The sequence below is a fragment of the Pipra filicauda genome, unplaced genomic scaffold (assembly GCF_003945595.2).
Source record: "Pipra filicauda isolate LSUMZ 115617 unplaced genomic scaffold, ASM394559v2 scaffold165_size2600900_pilon, whole genome shotgun sequence".
Lineage (NCBI taxonomy): Eukaryota > Metazoa > Chordata > Aves > Passeriformes > Pipridae > Pipra > Pipra filicauda.
Genome location: NW_024104162.1, coordinates 1,969,739 through 1,995,102, shown reverse-complemented (window position 1 = coordinate 1,995,102; position 25,364 = coordinate 1,969,739). Strand labels below are relative to the sequence as shown.

Here is a 25,364-nt window from a genome sequence, read left to right as displayed (position 1 = left end):
GGAGCCGTGCACACACAAGAACCCTTCTCTCTAGCACCTCTCCCCCTGCTAAGGATACTCTGTAGGTGAGTTTGGGATTCAGGAAAATGAAATTTGGAAGACCTGGTAATCAAGTTGTTTTCTGGTTTGCCAAAGTGCAGGGCACAGAAGGAGATTCTGAGTTAGCTCATGGTCAGGAAACACATCCTGATGCTCCTCCATAGCATGATGAAATCATAGAATAGTTTGGGTGGAAGGAAGCTTAGAGATCATCTAGTTCCAACCCCCATGTTCCAATTACCTGATTCCACTATACCAGATTGCTCCAAGCCCCATCCAACCTGGCCTTGAATATTCCCAGGGATGGGGCATCCCCACAGCTCCCTTGAGCAACCTGTGCCAGTGACTCACCACTTCCATAGTGAAGAATTTCTTCCTAATACCTAATCTAAATTTGCCCTCTTTCAGTTTAAAGCCATCACCCCTTGTTCTATCACTCCATGCCCTTGTCAAAAGTCCCTCTCTGGCTCTCTTGGAGCCCCTCTAGGGACGCGAAGGTACTCTAAGATCTCCCCAGAGCTTTCTCTTCTCTCCGGGTGAAAAACCCCAACTCTCTCAGCCTGTCTCTATAGCAGAGGTGCTCCAGCCCTCTGAGCATCTTCACAGCCTCCTCTGGACTCACTCCAACACTCACTCCATCACTTCTTATGTTGGGGGCCCAAGAGCTGGACACAGCACTGCAGGTTGGGTCTCTTACAAAAGCAGAGGGGCAGAATCCCCTGCCTCAATCTGCTGGCCACTCTGCTTTTGATGCAGCCCGGGACATGGTTGGCTTTCTGGGCTGCGAGTGCACACTGACATCTTGTCAACCAACACCCCCAAGCCCTTCTCTGCAGGGCTGCTCTAGATCCATTCTCTGCCCAGCCTATGTTTGTGCTTGGGATTGCTCTGACCCAGGTGCCGGACCTTGCACTTGGGTCTTGTTGAATTTCATGAAGTTCACACAGGCCCCCTCTCAGGCCTGTCAAGGTCCCTCTGGATGGCATTCCTTCCCTCCAGCATATCAACCACGACACACAGCTCGAGGTCATCAACAAACTTGCTGAGGGTGCACTCAATCCCACTGTCCATGTCACCAACAAAGATGTTAAATGCTGCTAGTCCCAATCCTGGCTCCTGAGGAATGCCACTCCATCTACAGCAGATAGACCCCAGCATTATCCCACGCCAAGCAGGACCTAACTGCCCACAGTACCCATGCCATGCAGACAAGAGGTGGGAACCCAAGTGTCAGGGCCTTTTCAGCGGGATTAGCCCAACATGAATTTACCCATCCTGGCTGGCAGGAAGAGGATGGGTTGCTTGGATTATAACATGGCAGAGCAGCACAAGGGATGCACAAGGTGCCTCCCATCTCCTACAGACACCGTGAGGGACCACTTTCCTCCCCTTCCCTGCAGCCACAGGGTAGCTGGGGGCAGGGGAAGGGGGAGAAGATGCAATTTAATCAGAGCAGCCCCCCTCGGAAATACACTCCTTCCTGCCCACCCTGCCTGCCTTCCCACTCGGGGGAAAAGACATTTACCATAAATAAATAAATAAATAAACATATTAACCTTTCTCCTCATCCTGACGCTGATATAATTACTCAATACTAATAATTACTCACACTAATTTCTTGCTCAGGATTCCTGCCCTCGCTCCTGCCTGCCTCGGGCTGGCTTCAGGCACCAGCTTGGCAGCACTGCCTCCTGCCAGGAGCTGCAGGAGCCCCAGGGGGCAGCTGGATCCCAGGGCTGAACCAAGGCAGAGGAGCAGGAGTGAGGGTCGACTTGTGGGGTTGCTGCCTTGGCAAGTACGTTGAGAAGACCAGAGGCATGAAATTATAAACACCCTGCTCGGGTGATTCATCTCAAAGCAAGCCCAGGGGCTGCTCTGCCAGAAACCCATGTGCACACCTTCCTTGCCCAAGCAGGGAGCCCACCCCACAGGGTGAGAACCCAGCACAACTGAAGAGGGAAGGTTTAGGACCTGGACCCCCATAAGCTGAGAACCCTGGCAAAGGAATGATGAGGGAAAGGATGGGCTGCAACACCCCAGCTCTCAGGGACCCTGATGTACCAAGTGACCGTGCACAGCATGCCCCAGCTGGGCAGATGCAAAGTCCTCTACCAGGAGATACGGAGAAGGTTCCTGGGCATGGTCTTGTCTGGGCTGGAGAAAGGAGTTGCCATCCCATACAAGGTTTAGGAGGAAGAGAGCACTCGCCTCACTAAAAAAATAGTTCCTTCCACTGCAGGATGCTTCTCCCCTGGGAAAGACACCCTTGAGGCTTGTCCAGGTAAGGAGGCACCTCCCTACTGCCATAACCACTGTCCAAACTGCCATAGGGCAAACCTCCCAACATCCTTATGGCCACCAGCAACGGGCACAAGGCGGAGAGGAACACCTCCCCAGGGCCCATTTTTGGAAAGACAGGCAGCAGCCATGACCTGGCAGCCACCCAGCACTGGCAGCGGGTCCAGAGGAGGACGGCAGTGGATGACAGGGCTTTACAGCTCACCCTCGGCCAGGGACACCAGGTGGAGAGGGAGAAAGCACACAGCCGGAGAGGGAAGGCAGCTGCAGACATGCCAAGGCTGCTTTTGGATTTCACATGTGCCAGCAGACGTCTGGCTGGGGTCTGGGAGTTGCTGGGGTGGGCCACTGGCTCCCTGCAGGACCAAAACCACGTGCTTGGAGGCACATAGAGAAGGTCCTCAAGAGACCCCATCTCACCACAGGGGACACCTCCTAAGCCCACCACCAGGAAGAGGGGGCTCTTCACTGCCTTGCAGCCACAGGCTCTCCCACCCACGTGTAACATCTCCTCACCTCCAGGCTCTCAAGCCCCCATCCTGAGTCCCAGGCGGTCCCCCGCAGACCCCTCCTCTGGGCAGGAGAAGTGCTCAGCCAGGCTTTGTACTCTTATCTGTGCAGGGCTGTGATTAATTCGCAGCGGCTGGCAGCAGCTACAAGAGGAGGGCGCTTTTGCCCGCCTGCCACACTTCAAAGGCAGGGACTTATCTGCCTGAAACACACTCGGCAGCCTTTTCACGGGGACCCTTTCCAGTTCCACGGGGCTCGCACGGTGCCGACGGGCAGCGTGAAAGAAAGGCTTATTTACGGGAGTGCATTTCAAAGCCTCCCCTCTTCCCTCTCAACATGCACTGGGGAAAGCAGAGAGTTCCCCAGCCCCAGGGATGTCCACTGGGGACAGAGATTGAGCAGGCAGGGACAAGACAAGGCTGCAAGGAGACGATGCTGGAACGAGGTCCCTGTCCCACCTTTGTCCAGCTCCACAGCACATCCCTGAGCTGGGAGGAGGAAAAAGCTTTGACGAGGGTGGAGGGCAGAGTCCAGCCCCAGAACTGAAACCTTCCCTTCCCCATGCCACTGCTGCTCACGGCTGAGGCACCACTGAAGTCCCAGGCTCCCACACCCAAATCAGTGAGTGTGCATCCCCTCTCCATAAGAGTGAGGCCATGCTAATGCCCCCAACATTCTGCTTTGATTTTGGCACCATCCACCCAAAAGGCATAGGGCAAATGAAACCAGAAAAAGAGCAGGTCCTGGGAGAGCTCACCCCCCAAACCATGGGGCCACCTCCAAGAGGCAACAGAGGGCCCAGGGCAGAGGTGACAGCTGCCACGAAGTGTCACACAGCACCACACTGACAAGCCTACAGCTGGAAAAGGTATCACCTGTGTCCAGTCAGTGGGGCTGGTGGGGAAAGTGACTCCCCTAAAGTGTCAGCCTGCACAGCCCCTCCTGGCACACAGCCTGGGCTCATCCCAAGCATTGTAGGGATAGGGACACCAGCTGTCCTTCCACGTGCCTTCCCCTGCTAGCCATCCCCCAGGACCAGCAGCTGCCACCCACACGTCTCTCTCCAGTTTCCAAAGAAGGCAAAGGGTTTAAATGAAATTCCTGGGTCAGCTGCTCTGGGGGGACACACACTCCTCTTTTCCCCCATACCGAGGAAGGTGCAGTAACAGGCAGGGCCAGGAGCAGCTGTGGGGCCATGGCATCATCTGTCCAGTGGGCACACCTGGTGGGGACAGGGAGCTGGGTACTGTTGGAGAGGAGGGCACTGGTATGCCAGGGGTCAAGAGCACGCAGGAGAAGGCAGTGGCTCCTGCTCCTTCCCACTGTATCGTTACCAAACTTCAATGTCCAGGGGGATAAGGATTCACCTCCAGTTTTGCTCAGATAACAAGGAAATCATCACTGGGGTTGCCTGCACCACGCTTTACCAGGGCTCACCCTACAGCTGCTCTGTGCCACAGGGCAGGAGCCAGACACCCAGAGGAAGGGTACAGGCAGCTGGCAGCAGGGCCATGGGCAGGGCTTTGGGGATGCATCTCACAAGGACTCTCTCCTGGAACTGGCAACAGGATGGGCCCCACAGAAATATCCCAGCTATGCAGGGCAGGCTGGCAGCCAGCACCCCTGTTCCCCCCAGCTGGCTGGCTGGCCACTCTCTCTGCCACCCCACCAGCTGCCTGTGCAGGAATGTACCAGGATCAGACACATGCCTCCTACCAGACAGGCAGGCAGCTGCTGGCTGCTCAAACCCAGCAGAGCCAGGTCCTGTCCTCCTGGCCTCCTCTCCCACCAGGAGAAGGTTTCACTGGCCCTTCACACAGGGTTGGGATGCTCCTGCCTCATCACTAACCTGCCAATGAGCAAGGTGAGCTGCCCAGTTTGCATTCAATGAAACCCATTCACTTGGTAAAGATAAATACAAGCAAGGCTTTTGTCCTGGGCCCGACATCGCCCTGAGTCAGAGAATATTGGGACTTTAATCATTTTGGTATAATAAAGCAAAAAACAAGGAGATACTTAATTTAAATCAATGCTCTTAACAGCAACAAATGCCAGCCAACCCTGGCAGACGTGACACTGGTTCACAGCCGGTTTCAAAGCACACGTTACTGCTGGTGTGCCATCCCCAGGCAGTATCCTGAGCTTGGCCACGTGGGCTGAGGACAGATGCACTCACTGCATCTTTCCAGGCAGGTGGGGTGGGAATTGGGTGAAGGTGTTGGGGTTTGCCTTAGGAAAAGAAGAAGAGAGAGGGAGGCAGTGGGGTAACCCTGCCCAGCAGGCTCCCAAAAAACAGCACCACCTTCCCCAAAACTCCTCAACCACCTTTTTCTTTCATTTAAACTCATTTCCATCTTTTCCTCTTGTTCAGCCACCCACACGAGTGATGCTCCCCTAAGCCAAGTGGGCTAAGCAGAGCCAGCCAAACCAGCACCAGCCCACACAGCACAGCATGGCACAGCACAGGACTGACCAGTTCCTCACCCACCGTCTACAAACCTTCCAAAATCTCTCCTCACCAGGTCTGCCACCACTGCTCCATCAGCAGGACAGGAAGTACAGCCCAATACCCTGTTCCAGCAATTCTGACAGAATTAAGATGCTGTCAGAAAAATCCTTTCCATTCTTTTGTACCAAAACTGAACTGCTGGAAAGAGGGAGCGAGTGCCAGCGTACTGCATAGGAGGAGCACCTTTGACAGAGTCAAACACAGGTGCAGAAGGAACTGATGGATATAACAAAGTGGTAGGAGGAATTACAGTCACCCTATTCCCTGGGAGCCACACGAGGTGGGATGGGTTAAGGCATTTGCCCCACTTCTCTCCCCAGTAAAGCCCCAGGTCCCATCGCCCCCCCAGCCCCCAGCCCCACGGCTGCTCCAGCAGTCTCGAGCCATTGATTTCTCAGCTTTGCCCTTCAAAACCCTCTTGGCTCAGAGCCCAGTTCATATCGTCTAGTCACTCAGGAGCAAAATATCTCTATTATTATTGCAATTATTTCCCAATCAGCATCACTCAGGGCTGAGGCGGTCAGAGGGGGACCCGACAAGCAAATCAATGGGCAGCCGCTGCCCGGGGGCTGTGGGGACCGGGCGGGAGGTGCTGCAGCTGCTGAGTGGCACAGAGGAGGGCAGGCAGAGGACAGGGGACCCCAGGGACCCCTCCATGTGATGCCATGGCCCGGCAGGGTGGCAGTCCTTGGTCTTTGCTGACTGTCAGCCAAGCAACAGTGATGCAACTTAACCTCTGCACAGAGCGTGCACAGAGCCACTGACGCTGCACACTCTGCATGCAATGGAAGGACTTTACCTCCAAGGCGAAAGAGAACCGACTGGAGTTCCAGGGTGTCCCTGGGAGCAGCACAGGAACTGCCAGGACATCAGTTCCTTGGGGTGGGAGCGACAGAGCCCCTCAAAACTACTCCTTCAGCAGCATAGAGCCTGCACCTGACTGTGCCCATTCCAGCACAAATGTCCAGCGAAATCTCAGCACCCCATCCCACCACAGAAATGTCCCACTTGAGGGAGAGGAACACATGCAGGCAAGAGGGTGCTGCTCTTTTTCTCAAGCCTTGAGAAGAAAGGACAGAGCTGTGGAGGTAGGAGAGCCCTGTAATGGACAGGCAAGGAATTTTAGCCTTGCAAAACAGAACGTAAGGGCAGAAAAAGCAGAGCAAAATGCAATGGGGATCTTCTCACTGCATCCCACCGTTTCTCTTTATGTAAAAATAACGCCCTGGGTGATAGCAATGAAGGGCAAAGCACATCACAGAAATACCAGATTATTTTTTCCCTCGTTCATTAATTACTGTAGGCATCCCAAGTGTCCCAGCAGGCCCCAGGCATGAACGGCATGAATGAAGCCAGGGTAATGTGTCACTCTCCCGGCTCCCACAGGACTCAGACTGCACGTGACCAGCCTGGGGTGAGTTAATATCTAAACCAGAGAAGGCCCTGGGAAGGCAGCTCTCACCTGAAGGACTCAATACTGAGTTTTCCAGACAAAACCCATATTCTCCACTGCCAAGGCACTGGCTCCACCAAGGAGATCACATCCTTCTGTCCCACAGGGACCAGCCTGAACCGTTGGCTACTGGTTCCCCTAACACACAGCCCATCACCCCATCCAGCAAGCAGTGCAGACCCAGAGCTGCCATCCCTAGCCTCTCCACAGCTTAGAAGTTGATATTTCTCCTGCAAATCCCAAGCATCACTTATTTACCTCTTAATGATGTTGCTCAGCTCTACAGGGCAGCATAAATCCTCTTTCCTGAGCCTCACTAAGATTCTTGCCCATGCAACCAGACCAAAATAACCCCGATGTGAATGCCAAAGGCTTGTCCCACCACCCTCACACTTCTGGCTACTGGGGGCATGGAACCATGGCCAGGGGCTCAAAGCCTTGCTGCCTGCCAGCAGCAATAGGGACCCTCCCCATTACAGGGGAAAAAGGCAGGGAGGAGGTATCAGGGCGTCACCAGGGACACAGCAGGGAGGAAGTGTGAGCTCCCAGGGCTGCAACACAGCTGGAGATCAGCTGGATCCTTCCTCCCCTCTTGGCTCCAGGAAAATAGCTGTTTCCTTCCTGGTCCCTAAACAACACAGCAGTGAGAGAGGAGCTGCCTGAGGACTAGGCAGGGGCTGTCGGTCTTGCAAACAGCGGAGCCAGTGGCAGGAAAAGCCACTGAACAGAGAGGAGGGCTGTGGAGGGACATACCCCAAGAGGGAAACTGTTTCAGGGTACTCTCCCTGATCAGGTCCCCTCCCACCCCAGTGTCCACCCCAGCAGCCCCACACTCAGATTCAGCACCAGTCAAGCCCCTGTTTCAGGGTGGCTGCCTGTGCAGGGCATCATGGCTTGTGCCTGAATTTACCCATCCATCAGAATCCAATGCTTTCTGCATCCCCACCTCAGCAGCTCCCCATTCATTCAGCTCCAGCCACATAAGTGCACCAGCTACTATTTCCACAGCATGAGAACCAAAAGCCATTTGCTGCAGCAACATATTGCAGCAAGAGCGGTATAACAGGAATGAAATTCACTGCCTGCTCACCTCCACCCAGGGAGAAGGACAACACTGACTGCACAAAGGGGATTCGGCTTCACCTGTTTGACACCAGCTTTAATCCCTTTCTACCAATCAGGCCTCTTGTTACTGCAGTTCTGGGCTCTTCTAGTGTTTTGTCTCCATGGTCAAATCACACCAGACTGCCCAGGAAAAGCTGATAAGCAATAAATGAGCAGGGTCTAAATATGCAGGGCACAGTGACATTAAATAATAACACCCAACAGTCAGCGGGACCGGGCAGCCAGAATTTCTTACAGATTCAATGACAAGATCATACATCACACGATGTACTTCATAGGAATGTAACCCATGACATCAGGAGAAGGTAGAAAGTTATGGTCACACCTTTCTTTCCTTTCCTTTTTTTTTTTACTTCTTTAGATCAACAACTCCACTATCGACACGCCATGATCAAAACTCCAGGTTCCACCTTTCCTCATGAAACAGTCCTTGCTCGAAACACAAGCACTTTCAAGATTAAAGAAGAAATCCTCCAACATTCCATGGCCAGTGATACCTACAATAACAGCCATCTGAGCTTGGCTTCGTGCTGAGCACACCAGAGTGCCTGCAAATATTTTGCTTTCAATTGACTTAGGCCCTCTCGCTCACTCCACCTTGAGCTCTTGATGTGCTTGCTAAATTCCCTGTTCTTACCTTTCATTCATATTTTAAGGTTTCATTCCCACACCCTAAACCTGGCCCTCCTACACCATTTCCAACCTGGAAAGCCACATCCCTGGTTACACTACAGCCTCCTCCATGTCTTCACAAAGCCAGCAGAAAGCTATGGGGCCGTGACTCCCCCCCATGCAGAACTCAGAGTGAAGAAAATCACTTCTCTGCAGTGGGTTCTCTGTTCAAAACCAGGATGGAAATTAGGCTTTTCAGTCTGCACACTGGAGCAATTTCGAAGGAGAGATTGAGAAGATTTAAATACAGAGATTGCTTTCCCTAAGGATGCTGCTCAAGATATTTAAGAGCTCAGGTTTTACACGGCATGGATTTCCTTTGGCACCGATGCAGAACTCCCTGCCCTGCTTCTGCAGGCAGCAATCCCTTCTGCAAGCAGCAATCCCTGCTGAAGGCTGTCAGGGAGCACAGGGTCCCACTGGCCAACACTGAGCCCATCACTGATGGCAGGGCTCACCCAGGGGTATAAATTAGGGTGCAGGGGTGCTGGACCCTACCCTGAGCTTTCCAGCTGTGATAGCACTCAGCAATAAATCCTTATGATCTCAGCTCTTGCAGGTCCATGCAATGGAAAATTAAAATCCCAGCTAACTCCTTAATGAATTACTCCTGGGAATGCAGGGTTGCTCTCTGAAAGCCCAGCTCTTGCTAAGACCAAACCACATGCCACATTCAAAACCAAGTTCTCAGAAGATCTTTAAGGAACACCTACCACCCTTCCCACCATTCCCACTGCTTCCAGGGGATCTCAAGTGGAGCTGCTACCCACCAGGACTTGCCAGCACCGTAGCCAAGGAGCTGCTCCCACATGGCACTGAGCAGCCTGGAGAATGCCGGGCAAGGGTCACTGGCCCAGTGCTGGAGGGAGTAGAGATGGGACAGGCACACAGTCCCTGGATAAGGAGCTTTATCCTGAAATGCAACCCTGGCAGGCACCCATCACATGCCTGAGTATATGTAAAGGGAGGCCAAGGGGTGGGAAATGACGTTAATTAAAGTTTTAATTACTGTAACCAAACGAGTAGTATAATTACTTTATTCTCACAGAGACTTCAAACTGATTAAGGACCACGTGCACAATCTTCGGGTTGATGTGGTTTTTAATTAAATGTGCCATCAAAGACAGTGAGAGGGGTGGGCAAGACAATGGTTCAGCCCTTCCTGAACCTCCAGACACCTCGTGCAAGGAGGGAGTCCAGGATGGCAGAGGCACATGGGTCAGCAGCAGCAGCAGCATCCAGTGCCAAAGGCCAAAGGTAACTGCCTTGCAAAGACTGAAGCCAGCAGGGTGCACACCAGCATCTTGAAGGAAAAGCTCCTCTCCTATACATCAGCCCTCAGCTTCACATTCCCCCAAAACATCTACCTTTACAAACATTTGCAAAACAGCCCCACATGGGCACTGAAAATATTAATGAACTGGTGCTGCCAACTGGAGGGAATGATTAAAAAACAATTTTGCAAAGGTATCCTTTTCAAATAATAATAATACTAAAAGACAAAGCAGTAAAAATTAAATTCCCAGTCCCCTACCTCAAATAAATAGTATCAGAATTTGAAATGAGACATAATTACCCCGGCAAGGTTAAAGCTGCTAATGCACACGGAATACAGAATCACCATCCATCATAATCATATCTCATATCACAGTCATTATTTATAATTAGGAGGCACAGTTTAAAAAACACATAAAGACGCCCATGCAATGCAGTAATTCTTCTGTTATTGCTCCTGGAGGGCCAATCCTGCTCCGATTTGTGGAGTCCAGGACCAGGCAAAAGTAATTCCCCAAAAGTCATTCCCAAAAAGCTCCTCTCTGGGAAGGGAAACCCTTTTCAGCCCACCTGCAAGCCCTGTCTAAGTGCCATGCTGTCAGCAGTAGGGCACAGCCAGGCTGCACTGCTCCCCTTCCAGCCATTTCAAACCCAAGTAGGCTCACAAAGCATCCAGACAGTCCTTTTCCCTTAACTATAGCGAATTTACAATTTTTTCCCCAAATGTCAGTGCAGGAAGAGTAGAGTGGAGCAAACAGTAGAGCCACAACCCAGCTCAGCAAGGCAGGAACATGCAAAGGTGGGCTTTGCCTGGGCTTTTTCCACTGCTGGGTGGTTGCTATTTTTTTTTACCTATTTTCGAAACCACAGAACGAGTTATAGCAGGAGCTGGAAACACCAAAAGCTAACCCCAGAGCTGCTGAAAGCTGCCCTCCTTTGAAGCACGGGCTTTGCAGGCTGCCCCCATGCCCCAGTGAAATATTAACAAGCTTCCTGCAAAGCAGGAGGAAATTACGCTTAATATATTCTGGGGAAGTCCGCAGACAGCAGTGCCTACGCGGCAGAGCCTGGCTCTAGAGGGACCTGCCTCCAAATCCCTTCTCCTGCCAGCAACAAGGAGCAGCCAGTCTGCAGCCCTGCAGGGACATGCAGCAGCTCCATCACACACACACAAGTGCTGAGCAAAGTCCTTGCACACATAAGCACAAACCCCTGGACGTGGCGGGATACACAGCTGATTCAGAGCCCCAGGAATCTGGGAGATGCAGATTTGCACCCTTTGGTGACAAAATAGAAAGCAACAGTGGTTGGAGAGGGTGTCCTGAGGACACAGAGCCGTGATGGTAGAGGTGACAGCAAAAGCCCAGAGATGAGACCACAGAAAGGACACACACACACACACACACACACACACACTCTCACAGACGCATGCAAATCTAGGCTACAGTGTTTTTAGAGATGGAAAAGTAAGCTGGGTTAAGGAGAGGGAGAAGCTGAGGCATGGTCAGAGAGGCACAAGTGTCCAGCTCAAGCAGCCCCAAGAAGGAGCTCAGCCCTCGGCAGCCCAAGGGGAACAGCTGAAGCTGACTCGCCCCACCAGTCTCATGACTCTTACTCACAGCAGAGCTGCACTTTCTCAGAAGTTTCACTAAGCTGTAAAACAAGAAAAAAATAACAAGAAAAGGAAAGGAAAAAAAAGCCAAGAAAAAGACAGCTTGCAGATGCACATACAAACACATGCTCTCCAGAACCCAGGAAACACATTTCCAATGAAGGTTGCCGTAACCAGAGTGAAACACCAGCCCAGTTTCCAGCCAGAGTCCCCTTACCAGGGGCGCCAAGAGGGGCTCTGTGCAGAGCAGCACCACGTCACTGCCACCATAAAAAGGAGGGACAAGCCTTTTTGGGGTTCAGGCACTGTGTCCCACTTGGCTGTCAGCTCTCCAGGGCAGGTTGTCTTTTTGCATGGTGAGTCCCAGCCTATGCAACTCATCATGAGTGACAGCTCTGACCACTAGGGCTGCAAGCAGGGGACAACAGGGTATCTCTTGGGTCTGCCCCGAGCATTTTCCAGCTCCCTCGCTATTCCAGACAGTCAGTGCACTGCCCAACATGCCAAGGATCTGCAGTCTTGTAAGACTGGATAAGTTTGGGGAAGACCACCTTGGGAATGCCAGAAAGGGGATGCTCACCACAGAGCTATGGAAGAGTATTGCAAAGGCAAAGGGGAGTGGGTCATCCCCCCACAGCCAGTGCCTCCCCAAGCCCTTAAATGGTCATCAGCACCTCATCAGGCTCTGGGTGTCATTCTTAAGCCATCTCATCCCTGACACCACACACCAGAAGAACTTTTAACACCACTGGCAGCTGAGTTTACCACCAGCAAAAGAAGCAGAGAGGAGGAGGTGCTTTGCAGGCTTGGGCAGAGGATCACTATTTGCCCTTCCAAGTGCTGAAAACTAATCCCCCCCTTCCCCCTTTTTATCCCATTGAAAACTTGACAGAACCTCCTAGCGCTTTGCAGTTGAAATTGGCAGGTCTTAAATTAATTGACTGCAATTTTACACAACAACATGTTTAGCTGCGAGCTGGCCCGCGGCCCGCTTGGCTCGCCACCGCTCCCCAGACACTTTTCAAGCAACCTCCAAAACTTCACAACACATCGAAGGCGAGGCGAGCAGGCTGCCAACGTGACCTGCTCCCTGCCAAAAGCCAGCCCTGCCTCCCTGCGCCCCCACCCCGACCCCGATCCAGCTCCTCCGGTGTTTTCCCCCACTCTTGTTAATGGCTCGTTAAATTATTCTTGTCGTCTCCGAGGATTTTTGCTCCTCCAAACTACGAGGAGCACGGGGCGGGCTGGGTTACGGGCCCGCTGCTTTGCCATGGAAACGGCAGCCATGGGACCAATGCACGCAACAGGAGTGAGAAAAGTCAGGGTGGTTTTTTTATTTCAATCCATCCTGACACATTCCTGTTCTCCTTCTGCTCAATACCACGAAGGACAAAGCCCAAAGCGAAAGTGGCAGGTTTGCAATGTCCCCATTTGGGACTGAGTGCTTGGGGTAATGCAAAAACACACAATCCCAGTGCCCAGGAGCAAGATGACGCCTGCAACCCACCTCTCCAAAAAACAACCGTGCTTCTCTTAGGAGAGGGTCTGAGGGGGCACTGCAGCTTGCAGGGAGCCTGCCTGCAACCCAACCTCCAGAATTCAGGGCTGGCCCCAGCTTGAGGTCTCCCAGCCTCCCAGCTCCCGCGAGACGCTGTCACTGGCTCGGCCAAGCACAAGCCCCAGCAATGAGTCAGCCCCAGCTCCCAACCCTAATCTAATCCCATCCCCAGTGCTGGGCAGCTTTCCAGGGCATGTCCACAACATGAAAGGCATGCTCTTGCCGCACTGCTGGGTCGAGAGCTGGAGGAGGAGAGGGGAGGATTGCTCCAGCTCTGCTGAGGACTTGGGTCGAGCAGCTGATGCTCTGCGAAAGCCAAACTGGGGGTGGGTTGTTTGTGTGATTTCATTGCTTGAACAAACAGAAACATCCTGTATGTGATTAAGAGCCTTTATGAAAAACACACCAGTGCTGAGCCCCACAGCTGGGGCCAAAGGTACGGCTGCGGCGGGAAGGCAGCACACAGCAGGGTTCGGCCGCTCTGGGGTGAGGAGAGCTCCCTGGCAGATTCACACAGCCACAGCACCCCAGGGACATTTCAGACCATGCACAGAAACTGACATCCCCACTAGGAAATCATCTCCCCTATAAAATGTCATTGTTTTCATGCCAACCTCCCCAAGCTCTAGGGAGCAAGAGGCACGGCAGGGTTACCAACAGCCCACAAAGCCGCAGGCGATGGCTGCTCGGGGAGAGGCAGCCAAGGCTCTAACATCACTCTGAAGCTTTAATTCTTTCCTTTATCACCTTCTGCCCCAGGATATCAAAGTATTCCACGCATGCCTCGAGCTTGCTCCTCCTTTTGGCTGCAGGCATCACCACCCACAGAAGGCACAGAGGAGAAAGGGACACAGGCAGGAGAAGGGAACTGACCACAGTCCACCCCCGCCCCGGAAAAAGAGAGAACTCCAGCTCCTGCCAAAAACCAGGACTTGCCTGGACTTGTGCAGCCATCACCTCCACAGACCCTGCCCTCCACTCCAACAGAGCTGCCTCGAGGGAGCCGCGCCAGGAAAACACATGCTTTTGTTTAAGGAGCACAGGCTGAACAGGGGAAAAAAGCACTTAAACGTTACACACTCACACATCAAAAAAAAAATAAAAAAAAAAAAATTGAAGTTTTGTAGTTGTTTCCCTGGCAAGGTTCAAAATAGGGCAAGGTTTTTGTTTTTGCTGGGAGGTTTGAAAAAAAAAATGTATTTCATCCAAACCATCCTTGAAACATTCTTGACATTTATTACCATAAACTTTTCCTCCAATTAATTGCTTCTATACGACTATCATTTTCCTGATGAAAAACAACACCAGAAACTCGCAAGCTATTTAAAAAAACGCTCGCTCGCTCTCTCTCCCTGCTTTGGAGCACAAACAGAATTAGGGAGGTTAGGGGAGTCAAAAACAACAGTTTTGACTCAACAGCCTTGGCCAGCTAGAGCTGCCACCCACGGCAGGGACACTGAGGGTGAGACTTGGAGCTCACTAGATGCTGCAAAAACACCCCGGGTCTGCAGGTATGCAGTATCACCTCTGGCACCGACTCAGAAATGCATAGTGGGCCAAGTCTCAGGCAAAAAATCATAAACCTGGAGATTTGGGATGGGTTTATAGCCAAGGCTTTCAGAGAAGAGCAGTGAGGATACTCACACAAGTGTGACAGTACATGAAAGGGGGGAATGAAAGAAGAGCAGAGTTGAGTGGAGATGCTCCCATCCCAGAAGGGATTTAAGGATCCCACATTAAGAAGCAGATTAATATGTGCCCTTAGTCACCAAGGCCAACCACACTTTGAAGCTTGAGCTAGCACATTTCCCCCCTCGTTCCCTGCTCCTCCATTCCCAGGCTGAAGGTAGCAATTTTTGCCCTCTTTTAAAACAACGAGCCCTTGGAGGAAGAAGCCAAAGCTCACACATCCTGCACTGAAGCTGACTCATCCCCCTGGGAGAGCCCAGGAATCTCATTCCCAGGTTATGTGCTCCAGCCACAGGCTCACACTTTCCCGCCGGCAGACTGGAGAAGAGGAGGCAGGAAGGAAACCCCCAGCTGAGACAGAGAGTGTTCATCTCACCTGCTAGAGAGAAACACGTCTTTAACTTTAGACGTTGAGCGTAAAAACAAGATCCCTTGAGGCTCATAAACAGACCAGAAAGAGAGGGAGAGTAACATGGAGAAACCCTGGAGAAACAAACGAAGAAATCAATTTGGGAAGTTCCCATCCAGGATGGGAATAACCTGGCACAGGCCACACGGGCGAGGTGCAGTTTTCAGGTTTTTGAGTCTTTTTAAAGGACTTTGCTTATTTCTCATATGAACCATCACATGCATCACCCTACCCCAGGAAACCAAGTGTGGCAGTGGTAAGCCCAACTCCATCCAGCAGGACAGAGGCTCCTCCACTCCCTCTGCCACTAAAGCTTGCCAGTACAGATGACTCCAAGGTCTTGCATCCCGACATCCTCACCAGGGATGCTGAGCATTTCTGCGTGGCTGCATATGTGCCAGCCTCGTCAAGACACTCACTTTCCATAGATAATTACAGATGCAGTCACCCTGGCCAAGACACAGGTCTGTTTTTGGAAACTTTTAAAGGAAAATAAATACATACATATATATATATAGAGAGAGAGAAACACATGCACATCAAAACTGCATCATATTTTCCCTCCATGACTTTTTTCAGTTGCATTTTGTTCAGCAGCTCCCAATTAATTTTTGACCACTGTTAATGGAAAGCAGAAAGCCAGGGGAAACAGGGAACAGCCAGGTGCTGACCCAGCCTCCAAGACCAGCAGAACTGCTTTCAAGACTGCAAACTGCTCTACAGACCTCAAGCTTGCCTACGAGCACCTCTCTTGAGCCCAAAATCCATCCTCAGAGGATTTTGCTGCATCTTCCAGTAAAAATTTAGCTTTAAGTCCTGGTTGGGAAGAGCATTGCCAGTGACATGAGTTTGGTGGAGCTCAGGTTTTGGTAGGGGTTGCTGCTGGGAGGATTGGGAAGAGGGACAGGGAGGACTTCTGCAGGTGAGGAGAGCCCTGCTGGAGACATGGATGCTGTCTCCTTTAAGGTGGGAAATAGGACCAGGGGTCCTTGAAGGACATGGTATCCATGTGTCTCCAACTCCCTCCTCCCTGAGCTCCACCAGAGAACAGCCACAGCAAAATCACACACGCATTTTAACATCATCCCTTCACCTGCCACTACCCCAGCTCCCACTCACACAGCTCCAGAGCTCCATTGTATCCAGCAAGGACTAAATGTTGTCCCTAGAAAGGTAAGGAAACCCCTTACCTCAGGAGCTGCCAGCCCAGCAAGCAGCATTACCAGCATTAAGCCTCCAGCTATAGCAGCACCAGGTTGGCTCAGTGGATGCCGGCACATAATTAAGATCTACAGGGCGCTGTCAATCAAGGAGGGGAAAGAAACGGCGGGGAAGCCTCTCCTGGGACACAGAGAAGCCTACACATTACTGGTGCCAGGGTGCCCAAGGGATGCTGGTGGGATGGCACAAATCCTATCCACCCCTGGAGCAAGCAGCCAGGCTCTCCACCCTCCAAACTGCCTCTTCTCATCTGTTCTATGAACTGTAACCCTCCCAAAGCAAGCCTGTGCTCTCCCAGTGCAACATCATTCCTAACTCTTGCTCTGGAAGGAACAGCCCCACTTAACAGCCCAGTGGATACTGTAACCCAGGGTGGACCCAGAGGGAAGAGTCAGCCCTGCATGTGAGATAGAGTGCTACAGCATTTGAGGCTTCAGTCTGGTCCACTAAGGAGGCTGGGGGGACAAAAGGACCTTTCCAGTGCTCCAGGCAAAAGGAGGAAAGGTCCAGGGAAAGCAGAGGCTGCAGAGGGTGAGCAGCCCCTCCTGCGCCAAAACATTCTCATTAACCCAATTCTCATTTGGGCCAAACCATGGAGCTGGGACCCAGCAGCTCTCAGCCCACACTGCAGCAGCATCAGGGAGCAGCATGGGAAAACTGCACTCCAAGAGCACACACAGCCTGGAGGGGCAGCAGGACAAGCCCCCTCCTTTACCCTGGAGCATCAACCTTTCCCAGTCTTTCTCAAAGAGGGACTGCCCGGCAGGGTGGAGTGGCATCCCCACTACTCCAGAGCTGCGCACAGCCACGCTAGCGCACAAATTGCTTCATTAAATGTCATCGCATTAAGCCAGTTTCATGAATTTAACATTGTCCCCGGACTATTGTTTGCCTGAAAATTAAATTATGGCAACATTTGTTGTTTCAACGAGTTCTGTCTGTCAAGGAAGGGGCTGGAGGAGGAGATGCAGGCGCAAGCAGGGAATGCCACTTCAGCAACGGGGCTTCTGTGGACATGTGGCTCCAGTGAAGATAGGAAACACAGCCACGGTTTCCTTCATGGGGGTGGGAGAAGGGAAAAATTAAGTTAAAGCGTGGTTTCAACGAAAGTCAACCATGCCAGATGTGGAGAAGTGAGCCAAGCTGTTCAGAAATGGAAAGCATTGCTGTTTTGGAGTAAATATAGGCGCCAACGAGCCCCAGCAGCCACTGGCCAGCACAGTAAAGTATCATCCCATACCCCTACAAGCACCACACACCCTGGTTTCCGCCGCACAAGTAGCTCGGGGTGGCAGTCCAGGGCTTTTTGATCTTTCAAGATTACAAAGCTTTGCCGCATACAGGAACACTCTGAGAAATTTCTCATTTATACTGCCTTTTCCCTAGAGCAGCTCCTCTCTGCAGTATCAGAAACAAAGGTGACAACCTTTCGCTTTGTAAAGAAAACCGCCAAGCGAAGCGGACTATAAATAGCACCCAAAACTGACCCGCATCCCCAGCCGAGGGGAATGAAATGAAGACAAGTGAACGAACAGCTTCAAGGTCAGAGAGACTTTTTTATTTCCCCTTTGTTCAAGGTCTGGTAATTTTTATCCACGCAGGAGAGCAATCCAAAATACATCATTAGGGTTGTAGCTAATAAAACCCACACTGGCTTTTTTCAGCCCAGCATTGTTTCCTTTGCCCATATGGGGATTATGGAGGGAGGGAGATGCTTCCCCCAGCACCTGCTCTACCATCACAACCCCTCCTTGCATCCCTGCACTGAGCACCCTGGCCACACCAGATCTGTCCCGGCACAGAGCAACCGACCAATGCTGCCCTCAAGAGCACAAAGTGTGGACAAATTAAAGCGCTATCACATCATCCTGCCTTTCTCTGCCAGACTGTAGGGATGCTCCCCACTACTTCAGATCATTCTTAGTCTGCAGAGAGCCGGCTTGTCACACAGCACTGGCTCTCTTCCTTCTCTCCAGCTGCTAAATGGCATTAAAAGAACTAAGCATCCATTAAATAAAACTTTCCCACTTGCTTCCCATGTAGACAATTGCTCTCACTGCCACAGGGAGGTTTCGTACTGGCAGCTGGTCCATGGGTACACAAAGAGCAGGGAGGTGCCAGGATCAACTCTAGTATAGCACAGGTCATGCAGGGAAAGCATCCGGGGAGAAACAGGGACGTGATCCCAGGGGTCTGCATCCTCACCACCACCTAGCACACAGCCCAGCTCCTCCACTCTTATTTCACCCCACAACGCTGACCCCACAGGGCACCTTCCTTCTGCCTTTCCCATCAGTACCAGCCTGGCATTAGCTGGTACTGCCATTCTCCTGCTCCACTTCAGAAAAGCCCATAATTAACAAGGGCAGGGGATAACGGAGGCCAAACAGCAGTTCTTCTGAGCAATCTGGGGCTGAGCACCATCCCCGCCTGGACCTGGAGACAAACGACCTCTCCGTGTATCAAAGTCTCAGAGATTGATGACAGGCTCCACCAGCCACTAAGGGGCAGCTGGAGTCCACATCCTGCATCCCCAAGTGCCATACCACACCTCCACCTCACTCTTGATTTATGATGGATTTTCCTCCCAGTCCAGGGGGGGAAATCAGGCAGGTCAGCCCATGGGGATGTCTGACCTTCCCCACAGTCACGTCTCTACCCGAGGCAGTGCTGGGACATGCAGAGACTCAGACAATACTGAAGGTAACTGAGCCCCTGCTAAACACACATCTTCCCTCCTCCAGGGGCTGAGGGCAAATTCCTCAGGCACCATTAAATCTGGGTTAATGGGGTTGCACAAAGGCAAAGCAGGACACCAGCACTGCCCCTTCCCACCAGGCATACCAACAGTCCCTGCCTCCCAAACCGCTGCCTTCCTGATCCTCCTTCTTGGCTGCCTTTGGTGGGATGTAGGGGCCATTCTCCCACCTGAAAAGCCAAAATTAGTCAATGTTTGTGCCAGTGAATAGGCACAATGGCTCCAACAGGAGGGATCCAACAGAGCTGGGCCCTCCCAACTCATTTCCATCTCAATGGGGTGCCTTTTCCCCCTACCCTATCCCCATGGGGCCACCACAGAGGTCCCCAGCAGGAGGCACAGTCCAAAGCAAGAGTCGTGCTCCTGCTCTTCCCAGCAGAATAGAGGTCACAGACAGGGGCCACAGCCCTGCATTCAGCAGCAGAAAGATGCAGAAGAAAATGCTCAGCAGCTTCACGCTTCACCAACCAAACCAACCCCACCAGCCGAGAGGGAAAACCCAGTGCTCACTGCTGGCATTGCACGCCCCCAGCAAGCCCACACACCCCTTTTCCTAACGTCAGCCCCCAGTGACTCTCACCCAGACGTTTACAGGGGCTCAGCATCCTCACTAATGACTCCAAAGCATCACTCATCCACCCTGCTCTCCCACTACTGCCACGCCATAGCCACCAATGCCTTACACAGCCCTACAGTAACAGGGGCAGGACCAACAAGGCACGCAGCCAGAAACCCGCAGGCTTTTTCCTTTCCCAGCCCTATTTCCACATTACTTCCAGGGCAGCAGCCCCTGCCAGGGCATAGGATGGTCTGCAGGAACCAGCAATGAAGGTGATGCTGCCGTGTTTGGCTGGCACAGACCCGCCAGCTCCTGAGCACACCCTGCAGGGCAGCACTGAGCTGTCTTGAGGGGCTGCCGAGAGGCGCTTTGCCCTCAAACCCGTTTCGGGGACAATTACAGAAGCCAGGTTTACACCTGGTAGCCGTTTTGAAGACAAGGGGTCTTTGGGATCCACCTTCATCCTCGAGCCTCCTCCAGCCTTCACAACATACTGTTCCCCAAAAGTCACCTTGCCTGACACCGGCAAAGTCCAGCAGCAACACTACCTTAGTGCCAACTGCTCCGCGGGAGCCGGGGCGGGCTGATGGATGGGGTGAGGCGGCACGCTGCCTGCGGGCGCCCGGCGCCAGGGAGAGGCGAGACATGCACCGTCAGCGCTTTCGGCAGGGAAGGTTGGAGCAGGGCTGGCTCCTGCTGCCTCCCGGCTGGCCGGGCGCCAGGCTCCCAGGCCTCCTCGCTCACCTGCCGGCTTTGTGCGGAGAGCAGAGCAGATGGGGAGGGGGGAAAAAAAAAGAGGGTTATGGCTTGTGAGTCAAAAAGCCTGGGGGCATAGAGGGTGGAGGGAGCAGGGTTTGGTGGGGAGGGAGCCTCCTGACACTTCCTCTGCTTCCCCAAGGCTGTGTGTGCACGCTTGAGCATCCCTTGGAGGGACAAGAGCCTGGAAATATTCATCTCCATCCATCCTGCACAAGGCAGGAGCAGGAACCCCAGTGACATTCCCCTCCGGGAGTCACTCGAGGACGAATCTGGCAGCTGCCTGCAGCCATGGCCTCGCCACCCTGGCAGATCCCAGAGGCCAACGGTTCACGATGAATTTCTAATTGTTTCCTCCAACAATGAGACATCCTGTTCAGAGCCGGGCGGCGCAACAAAGCCCGACGCTAGCGAGCAGGGCCCCTTCCTGCTGAGCAGGAATGGGGCGATGCCGAGTGCTCCCTGCCACGAGCGGGGAACGGGGAAGGCTCTGCCGCCCCCTCCCCATCACCCCATCCACTTAACATGCCAGCTCTCCAGCCTCCACCTTGATTAAAACAGCTTAACGACTCCAGCGAGAGCTCTCGAGGGGGCGGGGATCCGCCAAGAGGTATTTGATGGATTCACTTTGGCAACCGTCGGCTACCTTGTCATGCCAATAAAATTATTGCCATTGATTGGGGAGAGGCGCGGCCCCATGCTCCGAGGAGCGTATCTCCCTCCCGGGGCTGGGCACAGGCGCCCATGGGGGCTGCACGCACATGGGGAGGGGACGAGGGGTCTCCAGAGGATGGGATGGGGAGGGAGGGGGAGAGGGCAGAGGGAAGAGGCAGGAGGAACAAAAGGCCCTTGTGCTGGGCAGCCAGCTGGGAAGAGGCAGCAACACAGGCAGGAGAGAATTTCAGGGGCTGCGCAGGGGTCGATGCTCGGGGAGTCCTCAAGAGTCACCGGCTGACACCATCAGGGCCAGGGCAGGCTTCATGCCCCGAATATGTCCTGTCTCCCACCCCCGACAAAAAAATAAAAGCCATCCAAGGCACAGGCAGTAAGTAGGGTAGCCAGCAGCAGGGTCACGAGGGGGGCCGAGCCCTCCCGCGCGCTCTGGGAGCCGGATTTCACGCGCCGAGACACAAAGGGCCCCTTTTCAGCCGGAGCCGCTTACCCTGAGCACTAAGCAGAGGGTGACGCGAAAGGATCCGTGGGGACTGGGACCAGCAGAGTGGGCAGGGAGCCTGACAGCTTCTCCTCCCAGCTCACATGGACCACGATCAGGTCATGCATCATACCCTAGAGGCCAACACATGGGGGCTTTTGCGATCGGAAGGGAGCCAGCAGGCAACAGGGAAATCCTCAAAAGAGCCCCCTCTTCACAGCACCTATTTTCTGCCCAGACACACCAAGGGTTGTGAACACACCAAAGCCTCCTCATCCAAAGCTTTAAGAGAACTCCAAGGGGGTGCCTCCATGGGCTGCCAAATCTGCTCTCCCAAAGCACCTCCATGTCCCTGCCCTCAGCAGGACAGGAGGCTGCAGGGGAGCCCTTCCAGCCTCCCCAGGACAGGAGAGGAGCACCATGTCCTGTCGTGCAGGGATGGGGATAACCCACTTAGTGTGAAGAGTTTATTATTCTAATTATTTAAGTGGAGAAACCAAATCAGGCAGACATAGGGCCAGTTCAGCTGTGCTTTCTGTGGGAAAGAATAAACAAGCTGTGGCAAGCACAAGGCCTGGAGGGGAGCAGATTCCCGGCAGAGACACGTTCTGATACATTCATGCCCAAGGCCAGCCAGTTTCAGGACAGGGCAGGGAGCTACAGGGATTGCAGTGGTGACTGAGCAGCCAGATAATCCTCAAAAAATGAGAGCTTGGCTGGCTGCGAGGGATGTGTAGTCCAATGCTATCCTGTTGGGATGAATTGGCTGCATTATCCCACAACCACGCCTGCCTTAGCAATCTCCAACACCTGGATATTCAGTGGTGCTGGGAATCGCCTGTGGGGCTGTGGCAGAAGGGACAGCTCTCAGCCTCCCTGCCCCATAAGCAGCCAGGGACGGCTGTGTTGAGAGAAGCTCAGCTCACCCCCCAAAAATAACCAAGCAGCACCCAAAACTGGGTCAACCCACAAGGGCTACATTGAGCTCCGCAAAGCCCCAAGGCAATGCCATGTTTGCATAACGAGGAGCAGATGGCAGCAAAGGAAGGCAGCAGGGTCTGCACTGCACCTCCCAGAATATCCCACCGCTTCAGCTTCCAGCCACCAGCCAAGCACGGTGCAGTTACTGGGAGGAGGTTGCAGTACCAGCACACCCCCTCCAGTATCATTCTTCTTCCCTCTCTCCATACAACACTTCAAGCACAGCCAAAATCAAGTCCTTGGTACACACAGGTCAAGAGGTGACACAGGTGCAGCGTCAAATGTGCCTCTCCAGCACATAACTAAGCACTCCCATTGCAATAACACACAGCTTTGTGTCCACCCAGAAAATAGGAAAGACAACCTGGGAAAATGATAACTGTCCAATATAAAGATTGCCAAGTGAGGACAGGTGGTTTCCAGGAAAAACCAGAGCATTAGGAAGCAAGTCTCATTTCCCTTGCACAAACATCCCCTGGACAGTCCCGCTGCAACATGCTCACGGCTCACGTCCCCATGTCACTTCCCTATCCACAGCACCCTCAGACTACAGGGTGCAAGGCCAGGTCCCTGCTGTGCCAGCTCAAGAGTAGAGAGGAAGTGGCTCACTGCCAGCCCCAGGAGCATGGGAAGCCATCCCCACATTGCTCACCTGGGCATGGCAGGAATTCCCCGGGCGCCCCAGTCCCATGACTGCTGGCACCGAGGACAGCAAGCACGCGGGACCAAGAGCTTTCCAAGCCTGGCCTCTCCACATAACTCGGGATCGGCCAAAGATAACTGCCTGCCTGGCAATGCTGCAGGGACAAGCTGAGAGCGGGCTGCCATGGGCTCTGCTGCTGCAACTCACTCAGTATCCCAGGGATCAGGATCTCCATCCCCCCAGTGCCTCCCCAGCCCAGCCCACAGTTCCTGTCCCGCACAGAGTTTTGCAAATCTGACATTGCTTGCAAGATCCTTCCACCCCCCGAAACTGGGGACTCCCTGCAGCTGTGGTGGCAGCAGGTGCTCCCCAGCACCCTGCCTTCTCAGCAGCAACTGTTGGTGGCAGGGCTGGGGAGAGGCTGCAGGGCAGCCAGAGGCTTGTGTGGCTTTTTGGGGGGACAAAAGGAGGCTCTGTCTGCACGCAACAGCCTGGACAAATGCTGGGCATGAGAGCTGCCATCCAAGGAAAATCCAGACACGGCAGTGACTCTGCCCTGACCTTACCCCAGCCCAGATGGCGAGATTGGTGCCCCTCAGCAGAGCAGCATCTATTACAGGGCTCCTGGGGACGGGGGAGGGGGCACCCAGCTGTCGGCACAGCCCTTCCTCTCCCAGAGGAGATGCCAGGGGTTCTGGCAAGGGCGGGGGGGGCAGCAGGAGGGCAGAGAAGGCACCAGGCTGCATCAAGCCTAACGTGGGTTCTTGCAAGGGGACGGTGGGAAACACTAACAGCTTAAAAGCAGAGGGATTGTGACCGCTGCTGAACGATGCAGCCCCTCTCCCTGCACCCTCTGCCTGGAGGAGCCACCTTGGCTACACTTTGCCCTGCCAGGCATCGCATCCCCCAGCTGAGGACACACTGGTGCCACTCAAAGACAGGTCAGCAGCCCCTTCCCTCCCTTCCCTCCCTCTGGCCCCGGCAGCCAGGCGGCAGGATCAGGTAGCTGCTGAGGCAGCGCTTTGCCAGGCAGCCAGGCAGCCCCTGCCGCAGGAGGGCTGGGCTGCCCACCTCAAGGTCATTGCAGGGACGAGGAGGAGCCCTCACGGCGCAGGGCTCGAAGCCTGCAAAGTGCTCCCATGCTGCCACTGGAGAGCTCTGCAACCCCAGGGGATTTGAGGGCTCCAGGTAGGATAAGCCTACAAAACCTGCTCAGCAACCCTGTGCTCGGATAGGGCTGAGACCCATCTCTTCATTCTCCATGGAGCTGCTCCATGTCCTCTTGCCCTGCAGGGCCAGAGAGCGAGACCAGCTATTTGGGGCATCAAGTTTAAAACTACGAAAAAGAGGTCTTGGGAAAGCCCTGCAGGAAAGGAGGACACTCAAACCACACCTGGGCTTCAAGTTCTGGCTGCAGTCACGGCTGTAGCATGCAGCCCATACACTAGTCAGGCACCTGAACTAGACCACCCCTGGCAAATGGCTCTGAAGGCACAAAGACTAGAGAAAAACTTGAGTAAAGGAGGAAGAGGAAAAATCAAATCTGCCATCTAAAAACCAACCACCAGCCCCTCTAGATAAATGAGGAATTAGAGGTGTAACACTGTTGTCATGGCTTTTCGAACTCTCCTCCCACACGCTCCTTCCTTCCCATCCCCACCTAAAACCCCCATCTGGAGCCCAGAGGAAGGAGAAGCTGGCAGCAACATGACACCAGTCCCTTTAGATCCCTCATCGATCCGGAAGGGAGGATGAGCTGCCTCCATCAGCTCCCCGCAGCCCTGCTCAGCCCTGCTACCACTGTGCACCCCCCCCGAGGACCACAGAAAGCCAAGCAGATGTGGGGCTGGAGAGGACCCCTCCATCCTACCCCTCACTCCAACACATGCTACCCATGTACCTAAAAATGCTGCTAATGGGCAGGGGCACTGGTGGGTTGGTCAAGAGTCCACAGGAAGCACGGGCAGGGGGAGCAGGACATACAGGGACTATCACCCACAATGGCACCCTGTTCTGGATTCCTGCCAGGGAACCTGCCAGCTATCCTGCTGTTTCCAGGGCCCTCTGACCATCACAGATAAGGAGACATAGCAAAAAGGCAGGATGCTGTGCCCAAGATGGGGTGTGGAGCATCTAGCAAGCCA

General features: G+C 53.5%; 1 protein-coding gene across 2 annotated transcripts in view; it reads right to left on the bottom strand.

Annotated features, from left to right (window-relative positions):
- Window positions 1-25,364, bottom strand: part of PLXNA1 (plexin A1) — a 119,486-nt gene that overhangs the window by 71,122 nt on the left and 23,000 nt on the right. The window lies entirely within an intron of this gene.